Here is an 11,816-nt window from a genome sequence, read left to right as displayed (position 1 = left end):
CACGGTATAGGAAACAGTTGGCTGTAGGCTTTCGACCCTCCTCCTCCATAAGCGAAAGCTCGTCCACAGAGCGCAGTCGCACGAGGAATTCATCCGCAGCTGGCAGTGTTGCACATGAGGTGTCCCACTATTGAACAGCTAGTGGTAAGCGTCAGCAGGCGGTGCTAAAGATGATGTCTTTGGGCGACAACAGACACACTGCGGAGGTACTGGCTGACTACTTGCAGCGACAAACTGAGTAATGGCTGGGCAGTCTACATCTTGAGCCAGGCAAGGTAGTCAGTGGTAACAGCCGTAATTTTGTGGCAGCCATAGGCCTTGCAAAACTCACACACATACGTTGCTTGGCTCACACTTTGAACCTGGTGGTGCAGTGCTTCCTTAATAATTATTCGGAGTTAACATCCCTGCTCCATAAGGTGCGAAGACTCTGCTCACACATCCATCGCTTGGCCGTACACTCCAGTCGTATACAGAAGCTGCAGCGATTGCTCCACCTCCCCAAGCACCGCCTAACTATAGACATTGCAACAAGGTGGAACTCCACCCTGCACATGGTTGAGAGGCTGTGCGAACAGAGGCAGGCTGTAATGCATTTGTGGGATGATACACGGCCAGGCAGTTTGAGGGAACACATGGAATTGTCGGGTGTGCAGTGGTCAAAGCTGAAAGACCTCTATAAAGTCCTTCAGTGTTTTGAGGAATGCACACGGCTGGTAAGCACAGATGACGCCATCATTAGCATGAGCATCCCACTTATGCATCTGCTCATGCAAAGTTTGATGCACATTAAGGAACAGGCATCTGCAGCGGAGGAGGAACAGGAGGAGGAGGAGGAGGAGGGAAGCCTTGCTGACAGTCAGCCATTGTCTGGTCAGGGAACTGTCCTGGACGAGGTGGAGGAAGAAGAGGAAGAGGAGGATGAGGGGGATGATTATTTTGGGCAGAAGGATGCGTCTCAGGGGGCAAGAGAAAATGTTGGCGTTCCAAGGTCAGGTACAGTGTTTGTGCATGACTGTAGGGATGTGGATTTTCCAGAAAGTGCTCCTCCACCCAGCAGTGGCAGTGCATTATTGACACCTGGAACATTGTCCCACGTGCGATTATGCCTTGCGGATCATAAAAAGGGACCCCCGCATTGCCAAAATGATGAAGGATGATGACTACTGGCTGGCCAGCATCCTCGATCCACGCTACAAAGGCAAATTGCACAACATCATGCCACAGGAGAACCTCGAGATAATATTGGCGAACAAACAAGCAACTCTGGTAAACCGTTTGTTTGAGGCTTTCCCAGCACATAGCAGCGGTGCTGTTTCTCCCTCGAGCCGTAGTGGGCACAATGGAAGAGGTGTTCATGGTGCACACAGCCAAAGTGACGTTGGAGACAGGTTTCATGACCATGTTGTGGACTGATTTCTCAAGTACCGCTCACACGACTCCTAATACTGCATCGATTAAAAGTGACAGGAGACAGCAGTTGTCAACTATGGTGACAAACTACTTATCCTCCCATATCGATGTTCTCCCTCACAGGTCATTCCCCTTTGACTATTGGGCCTCTAAACTGGACACCTGGCCTGAATTGGTACAATATGCCTTACAGGAGCTCGCTTGCCCTGCTGCTAGTGTGCTATCTGAAAGAGTCTTCAGTGCTGCTGGATCAATCCTGACAAAAAAAGGACCCGTCTGTCGACCCAAAATGTTGATGATCTAACCTTCATTAAAATGAACCATGCATGGGTTTCAAAGGATTTTGTACCACTTCCCCTGATGACACATAGGTTGCCAGAAAACTGCCTCGCTTTTGTTCTCTTCTTCCTCTGACTTGCCCAATTCCGCCATTTACAGCTGCTGAATGTCCAGCCTACACATCAACATATGCCATTTTTTAAACCTCCGTAACTGGGCTGACCAACACCCCCCCCAAGGGCTGAGGTCAACACCTGACGCACCCGGGCAGGTGCTGTTGCTCTGAACAGGTGGATGGGCCCACTGATGGCTGACTGCACTAGCACAGGGCCCCTCATAGTACAACACAGTGTCTCTGACGGTGGGGGGGGCCACTCGCTGTCAGACACAACAGCGTACTATGAGAGGCCCTGTGCCAGTACTGTCACCCACGTGTTCCCCCGTTTGGTCATGGACACAGCATTTGCAAGTTGCAATACTTACCTCTCCCTGCTCCACCGCTGTGTAGTCTGGGCAGTTAATTCCTTCACAGGGACGGCCAATATAAATTTGGTGTATTGATCGATGATGGTTAAGATGTAGCTATGGCCTATCCTGCTGGCCTCTACCTTCAGATGATCAATGGCTACCATTTGTAATGGACGTCAACTTACAAGCGGATGCAGTGGTGCTTTATGATCACCTTTCACAGTTGTGATAGTCACAGACGTGTGACATTCCTGCCACCATTTTTCAATGTCTCATCTCAAGCCAATCCAATAGAATCGCCTACGGACTGTGGCTTCTGTCTTTTGCCCTCCAAAATGCCCAGACACATCATGATAGGCACTGAGGACTATGTCTACATCTCTCCCTGTGATCACAATTTGATGGAGACAAGTAACGGTGATGTGATCCAAACTACTGCGATAAAGCTATCCTTTCTTCACAAAGAACCATTTTCGCTGTCTCCACAGACACAGTGAGGGTCTGCATCGCCTCTGCAACATCTACCGTCATGTTTTCCAGCAATGAGTAATTCCCACATTTCTGCAAACACTCGACTTTCCGTCTGTACTTTTAGCCATGTAGTTTGCAGTAGCGGAGAGTCTGGACTGGCTTACTCAGATTGAAATATATACGAATATTTAAAAATACCACAACACTGTATACTGGTGTACACCTCGAATACCTTTCCCTTTTTCTACTTTTTAAATTCTGGTGTAATACATACTGAGCTGGTGAGTGTCTGTGTCTGACTCCAGAAGAGTAGACAGAAATTTACAATTACCCCTAGACTGGATACACCTGGTATGTGCTGATGCAGTACCTTTGTTCAAATTTTTTTTATTAAGGTATCATCCATAATGAGTGAGCGTGTGTGGTTTCCGCCTTCTATATAGACGTTGAATCGGAGATAACAATTTTTACCCTATACTCGATCCAGTTTGTATCTTGTCATACAGTACCTTTGGTACACATTTAGTGTTACGGTCACATCCATACTGATTAAGCGTCTGAGAGTGACTACGGGACTATGTAAACGGAGATTTTAATTGCACACTATTATATACTTGCTATCTTGTTATCCAGTACATTTTTAACATTTTTTATTATGGTCAAAACCAGACTGAGTGAGCGTCTTAGGGTGACTCTGGAAATATATACAGAGATTTCAAATGTGACCAACACTGTATAGAGCAGTACGCTTCTGATACAGTAACCTTTTTTGCTATTTAGATTCAGGTGTAATCCATAATGAGCCTGTAAATGTCTGTCTGTTACTCCAGAAATATATTTGGAAATTTAAGATTACCCCAACACTGTATACAGCTGTACGCTTGTGTTACATTACCCATTTACAGCTTTTCATATTCTTGTGTAATCCATACTGGGCCTGAGAGCGTTTGTGTCTGCCTCCTGAAATATATACGGAGATTCAGAATGTTTACACTATACTATATATACCTTGTATCTGGTGATACTGCACCCTTTCTCAACTTTTTATTTTATTGTGTAATCCATACTGAGCCTGTGAGCGTCTGTGTATGACTCATGAAATATACGGAAATGTACTATTATTCCTAGACTGTCTAGAGCTGTACGCTTCTGATACAGTACCATAAATCTGCTGGTATTTTGGGTCCATTTTCCAAAACATGAGGAAGTATGATGGAAGAGGCTGCGGGTGTGGGGGGGCCATTTGGTACTGATGGTGGTGGTGCATCTGCTGGTAGTGCCAAAAGCACAATAGCAGCTAAGGCAGGAGGTGTTGAGCCTGTGTCATGGTCTAGCTCCGGAAGGCCTGTAAGGCTCCCTTTTCTGGGAGTAGGTAGACTGCTTTTAAAGCCGGAGCATCAGGAACTTTTTTGGCTTACATTGCTGTAACAGCCTCCAGCTCTATCGCCTACTCTTCTGAAGTTTAAAAAAAATCCAAGCACTGAGTCATCAGTGAAGGCTTCTGGTCAGGAGCAACCCCTTTCCTTGTGTCATTCACCCACAACAAGTTATGGATGCGGCAACACACACTTCAGATAACTCCATGGAGCTCTTTCCACATACCATGCCTCGGTTCATTAAAAATGAGCCCATCATATACTGAAGCATTCCAAATGGGCGACATCAGACACTGGAGCAGCATTTACGGGGCCCATTATACACTGGAGCATTAGAAATGGTGTACATTATATATGGAGCATTATTTGGGCCCATAAGACACTGGAGCGTCATCCATGAGGCCCATCATATACTGGAGCATTCCAAATGGGGAACATCTGACACTCGAGCATCATCCATGAGGCCCATCCTATACTGGAGCATTCTAAATGGGGCAGATCAGACACTGGAGCATTTATGGGGCCCATCATATACTGGAGCATTCCAAATGGGAGACATCTGACACTGGAGCATCATCCATGAGGCCCATCATATACTGGAGCATTCCAAATGGGGCAGATCAGACACTGGAGCAGCATCTATGGGGCACGATACACTGGAGCATTAGAACTGGGGCCCATTATATATGGAGCATTATTAGGGCCCATACGACACTGGAGCATCATCATACATGAGGGGAAAGTGAATGATGGGAGAGGGAGCATCAGCTGATGCTCTCTCCATCATCGCTGTGAACTCTACCGGCGTCTATGAAACCATTCCTCTCCACCGTTCAGTCAGGTCCCTCGCTGCAATCCATCACAAGGGGTTAACTGGTTTACAACGGGGACCGGTGCCAATGCTACCGGCCCCGCTGTAAACCACCGTACAATGAAAGGTGACAACCCATTATTACCCCGTATGCCACCACTACACGGCAGTGGGAAGAAAGAGGCTAAGTGCCAGAATTGGCACATTTTACAGATGCACCATTTCTGGGGCGGCTGTGTGCTGGTGTTTGTAGCCGGGGGGGGGCCGATATCCATGGAACCTTCCTAGGCTATGAATATCAGCCCGCAGCTGTCTGCATAGCCTTTCTGGCTATTAATTATAGGGGGACCCCATGTAATTTTTTGGGGGGATTCCCCTATTTTAATAGCCAGTAAAGGCTAAATATACAGCTGCGGGCTGATATTCATAGCCTGGGAAGATCCATGGGTAATAACCGCTTCCCAGGCTATAAACATTGGCCCCCAGTTGCTGGCTTTCCCTCTCTGGAGCAGAAAATTGTGCGGGAGCCCACGCCATTTTTTTTTTTTTTTAAATATTAAAAAAAAAAAAAAAAAAAGGAAAGCACATTGCATATTAGGCCGGGGTCAGACATGCGAGAAGCTCGCACGAGTCTCTCACCTCAGTACTTGGCACTGCACTAGGGACCGGAGCAGGGGAGTAACTAGAACTGATTGGGCCCCATAGCAAACTTTTAAACGGGGCCCCCTCAAAGACACACCCCCTTCAAGACATTCCCAGAGGTCCATGCGGCAGGCAGGTCTGCAGAGAGCTAATAGACAGCGAGGGCTCAGGGAAGGGGCGGGACTGAACTAGTCTGAAGCAATACACTCTGTGACTGGCTGCAGGCAGGGAGGCGGGCCCAATATGTGCTTCGCTCCGTACAGCAGGCACAGAAATGCAGCGTAGGCTGCAAAATCATAGTGTACATTTTCTTCTGCCGAAGCCCCGGATCCCCTACACTACACGCATCGGGCCCCCAAGACAGCATTGGCCAATGTGTCTGGGGCCCCCCTCCTTTTATGGCTTCAAAGAGATATATATATATTATATAGCCACACACACATGTATATATATTAGTCTCCTTTATTATGTATATTGCTGTCCCTTACACAATGCCCTCTCTTATGTACAGTACCGTCCCTTACATATTGAATTATATAGAGCCCTGTTTTTTTATTACATACCGTCCTGTCTTGTTAGCTGTATAATGCAATGATGGCTGATAGAGCATGGGAAAGCTTCCTTTCTAATGGAGGAGCTGATGGACTGGTAGTTTGGTCACCGGCTGCTCCATCAGCAGTCATTTTATATCTAACAAGAGAGGGGACTATGTAATAAAAGAGGGCACTGTAAATAACAAAATTAGCAAGAATACACTATGTAAGAGACAGCACTATACATAGCAGAGGAAGCTATATAATAAGGGACGGCACCATATATAACTAGAGAGGATGGTACGTAATAAGGGACGTGTTATACATAATAAAAGAGGAAACTAAGGGTGGTGTTATACAGAATTAGTGAGTCCACTATACACTAAGGGACTGTGTTAGACATAATAAGCGATAACGTCTTCCTCCACCTCCCCCTGTTCCTAAGGCCATTATAAGTCCCCCTTCCTAGCATCGCAATCCCCCACACCCCTCATTGTCCTCCTCCCCTCGCATCCCATTATTGTCATCTCCCCCACCCCATCATTACGCTCTTCACCACCTCCATCATTTTCTTCTCCCCCACCACTCTTTGCTTTCTCCCCCACCACTCCCATCATTGCCCATTCCACCACCTCCATGATTTCCTCCTCCATCACCCCCATTATTGCCCTTTCCACCACCACCAGTGCATTCTCCCCCACCACACCCATTTCTTTTTCCCCCACCACCCCATCATTGCCCTCTCCATCATTGCCTTCTCCCCATCACTGCCTTCTCCATCATCCCATCATTGCCTGCTCCATCACCCCATCATTGCCTTCCCCCCATCATTGCCTGCTCCATCACCCCATCACTCCTATCATTGCCTTCTCCCCATCACTTCCATCATTGCCTGCTACATCACCCCATCACTGCCTTCTCCCCATCATTGCCTGCTCCATCACTGCCTTCTCTCCATCACTCCCATCATTGCCTTCTCCCCATCAATGCCATCTTTCCATCACCCCCCATGGCCTTCTCCCATTACCCCCCATGGCCTTCTCCCATCACCCCAGGCATCATGGCCTTCTCTCCTCATCACAGTCTTCTCATGTCTGCATCTCCTCCAGGGCCGGGCTAACCTACACACACATACATACACAGACATACATACAGACACACATACATACACACATACACACACACAGACTGTACATCATACACTGACTGACTGACCTGCGGCTGCAGCCACCGTCCGGCTGGCGCCACAGTGAGTGAGAGTGTCTCCTCCCCCACAGCAGCAGCGCAGCAAAGCGTGACTGACGCTGATATCATCTCACCTCAGGCTCAGGGCTGGCTCCTCTCCTCCTTGCGCCTGGAGCTCCACATGGCTAATTTGAATAATTAGCCATGCGGTGCTGGAGGGGCGCCCTAGTGCAACGCACGGACTGCACGGGCAGCAGGTCCGCTCCTGGGGTATCACCGATCGGAGCCCCTATATAGGCCGGGCCCCAAAGCAACCGCTTCTGCTGCTACCCCGGTAGTTACGCCAGTGGTCCAGCTATATGTTCTCCCATCCTGCCCTCATGAGTATCCATTCTGCCCCATGGGATGTCCCATGATCCTGCCACATCTGTCTCCATCCTGCCCCATTATCTTGCACCATGTATCTCCATCCTGCCCCATATTCCGGCCCCATCTGTCTCCATCCTGCCCCCTGTGTTCCCATCCTGCCCATGTGTCACCATTCTCATTCTGCCCCATGTTCCCCTCCTGTCCCCGTGCTTCCATTCTGCTCTGGGCTTGCCACTTTGCTTGAATATATGCAGTGCATGGTCTAACAAGCTTGTGTCTGCAGCTCTGACAGGTTCAGCTTACTGCCAAACAAAATGTGGAATAAGATGTGATCAAAAAGATGAATGTAAATAAAAGTGATATAACTTAAAATATCATCTTGACATGCAAAAAACAAGCCACCATACAGCTCTATCAGCGAAAAAATTAAGTTATAGCTCTCAAAATAAAGCGATGCAAAAATAATTTTTTTCTATAAAATAGTTTTTATTGTGTAAATGTGACAATATATGGCACAATTCTGTCTCTGAGCTCCTTGGCCAGTTCCTTTGACCTCATGATTCTCATTTGGTCTGACATGCAGTGTGAGCTGTGAGGTCTTAAGGCCCCGTCACACTAAGCGATCTCTCTAGCGAGATCGCTGATTTTGTGACACATCAGCGATCTCACCAGCGATCTCACCAGCGAGATTGCTGTGTGTGATGGGGGATCAGCAACCAGCCCCCCTGCCGGTTATCGCTGATCGTGCTCGAGCGGCCTGGGTCGTTTTTCGATCGCTGGTCTCCCGCTGCCCAGCGCGCATCACTGTGTGACAGCGAGAGACTAGCGATCAGCGACGCTGGTTGCTAATGTAAACGTCGGGTATCCAGGAGCCACGGCTCCTGGATACCCACTGTTTACCTTGGAAACCAGCGTGTACACGCTGGTTTCCAAGGTAAACGTCGGGTATCCAGGAGTCGTGCGGCTCCTAAATACCCGATGTTTACCTTGGAAACCAGCGTGTACGCCGGTTTCCAAAGTAACTGCGGGTATCCAGGAGTCGCGCGGCTCCTGGATACCCGACATTTACATTAGAAACCAGCCTCCAGCGTCGCTGGTCCTGATCGCTGGGGCTGTCTATGTGACAGCTCACCAGCGATCAGCCTAACGATGTCCCAGCGATCCCATCATGTCGGATCGTTGGTAGGATCGCTGGGACATCGTTTAGTGTGACGGGCCTTTATATAGACAGATGTGTGCCTTTACAAATCAAGTCCCATCAGCTTAATTAAACACAGCTGAACTCCAATGAAGGAGTAGAACAATCTCAAGGAGGATCACAAGGAAAAGGACAGCATGTGGGGTATCAGCGTGATCAAGAGAAATTGCACAAGTCTTGGGGACCATTTTCTCCTGTTACCCTTGTGAAAATAAAAAAATTGGGGTCTAAAGTAAACTTTTGTGAAAAAAGTTAAATGTTAATTTTTTCCTTCCGAATTCCATTAATTACTGTGAAGCACCTGAACGGTTAATTAACATCTTGAATGTGGTTTTGAGCATCTTTAGGGGGTGCAAGTTTTTAGAACGGTGTCAATTTTGTTTTTTTTCTGTCATATAGGTCCCTCATAGTCACTTTAAATGAAATGTGGTCCCTAAGGAGAAAAATAAAAATGTTTTGTACATTTTGTTGGAAAAACTAGAAATTGCTGGTCAACTTTTAACCCATCTAACTTTCTAAAAAATATTGTTTAAAAAATTGTGCTGATGTAAAGTAGACATGTAGGAAATATTAACTATTTTTTGTGACATAACTTACTGGATTGAGGGAATAAAAATTAAGTTAGGAAATTACTAAATTTTCAATATTTTCATCAAATTTCCATTTTTTCACAAAAAAACCATGTCCCATCTAACAAATTTTACTACCATCATGAAGTACAATATGTCACAAAAAAAAAAACAAAAAACACAATCTCAGAATCAATAGGATCCGTTGAAGAATTCCAGATTTATTACCACATTCAATACCACCACAGTGACCATGGTCAGAATTGTAAAATTTGTCCTGGTCATGAAGGTGAAAACAAGCTTGCAGCAGTGAATGGATTACAATGTTCTGATAAGACAGTCTAATCTGTAACTCAACAAGGGATGCCCAAACAAATATGTTTGATATTGCTACTTAGTAAAATGAAAAAAGAGGTTTGGTACCGTGTTAGCCAGTAGAAAAAAATATATAAAGTGCTCTCAGTGAGAGAAACAAAATAGGAATCTTGTGGGTATGATACCTTTTAATGGCTAACAAATAATAGCGAATGCTGTTACAAAGCAAGCTTTCGGGACTGCTTACGTCCCTTCATCAGGCTGATATCAAAGGGACATAAGCAGTCCCGAAAGCTTGCTTTGTAACAGCATTCACTATTATTTGTTAGCCATTAAAAGGTATCATACCCACAAGATTCCTATTTTGTTTCTCTCACTGAGAGCACTTTATATATATTGCTACTTGACATAGAGATTTTTTTTGGCGTTTGCTCTACTGAACCAGACGTGGATAATAATCTTTATAGCACTAACATAACATAACAGTGCTTGAGGGATCACACAGAGCACATAAAAAGATACAGAGGATACCCACCAAATTATCCAATGGTCCTCATAGTCGGCAAATGTGCTTGGCCAGAATTAGGCCTATTTGCATATACTATAGGCACTTGCCAGGTTCCCATTCACTATTTCACAGGTACATTGCCCATCTGCACCGTCCATTAAAACTCTGCAGGACCCAGCGGTATAATGTAAGTGTATGGGGAGGATAAGAATACCATTCACAGGGTGAAAAAAAATCTGCCACGTGTACTGTGGAATTTTTGTAGATTTTACAGAGCAATGGATGAAATCTACAGCAAACTGCATCAAAAAGAAAACCTATAAATTTATGTGCTACACAAACGCAGGTCACAATGATTTTATTACAAGTTGTTCAAATCAATATGTAAATAATGCCCCCTAGTGGCAACTACATGCCGCCCAATATACCGAGTAATAAACAAGGTGAATTGTAGGCCATTTACAACGAGGGTATTAGACGGAGGGGCCTTTTCTTAGTTCACTAAAAGCCACAGTTATAGTGTTCGCTCACATGAGGGTATAACATGGCTATGTGAATTGTTTTTGGATAAAACTCAGCAGTGTTACTCTATGTGGCAGCTCAGATCTGTGATTTTTTTTTTCTCATGCTGTGACACTCAGCTCACACACACATGCATACAAGTCTATGGGTGTGAAATAGCGGACTAAACGCGGATGTCAGCCGAGTGCAGTGCGATTACCGTAGACTGACGCAATGAAGATGGGAGAATTTATTTTTTTTCTATGTTCTGTTCAACTGTGATCCAATTCTCGCATGCAAGAGAATAAAAGCACAGTGCATGTTCACTCGGATTATACTCTGACAGTTTTATCCGACAGCACTTCCATAATCGGTCCAGATTCTCTCTTGCAGGAGAGAATTGAAGGCCATGTGAGCCCAGCCCAACGTGAAGCCCCAGCCTTTATCAGTCGCAAATTTACTTCACTCCTTGCCATTGAAATTACACCAAGAAAGAAAATTTGTGGAATCATGGGAGTCGCAGGAAGGAGAGACACTTTAATGACATGCAAAAGGTCAAAGATGGAAACGATTTTGAATGATTCAGTATACAGTAGGAGCGCCACATGAGAAATACTAGCATTTACACCTTGGCATGTTATCAATTACCTGCAGTGTCTATGGAGCACATCTGGGACGTCACTGGCTGCCAAAAGCTGATCTGGATTTCCGTGCCATTGTTCATTCTGTGTGGTAGTGCATTCCTCAGCCATTAGTACACTGAGGCATGCAAGTGCGTTATTTCAGCACCCGGAACTTGTAACCAAATCAAGATTTTTTTCCTCTACATCATTTACAGTATATAGCAATAACCAGTTAATGATTGGCCATTTACCCCTTTTCTAGGTTTTAGTATAAATGCGCTTTTGACAGCTTTAATTTTCTCAGCTTGATATTCAAATGACGTTTGCTTTTTCGTTGACACATGGGGTTTTATTTTTGCTATCTTTATAGTTTTTTTTATTGACAGTGGAAAATGTAATGAAAATTGTAAATACTAGTCTATTTTTGCCTGTCCACAAAGGATTGCTAAAAACTTTTCCAAAAATTTTGATTGAAAGGTATACAATTTGTATATTGGACATTTTTTTTTCACTGGCTTGGGGCTTTCTAGTTCCCAGCTGCTCCTGGTTCCTCAC

This window comes from Dendrobates tinctorius, unplaced genomic scaffold (assembly GCF_039654945.1).
Source record: "Dendrobates tinctorius isolate UK_male_01 unplaced genomic scaffold, ASM3965494v1 ptg000103l, whole genome shotgun sequence".
Lineage (NCBI taxonomy): Eukaryota > Metazoa > Chordata > Amphibia > Anura > Dendrobatidae > Dendrobates > Dendrobates tinctorius.
This window is presented reverse-complemented; position numbering follows the sequence as displayed.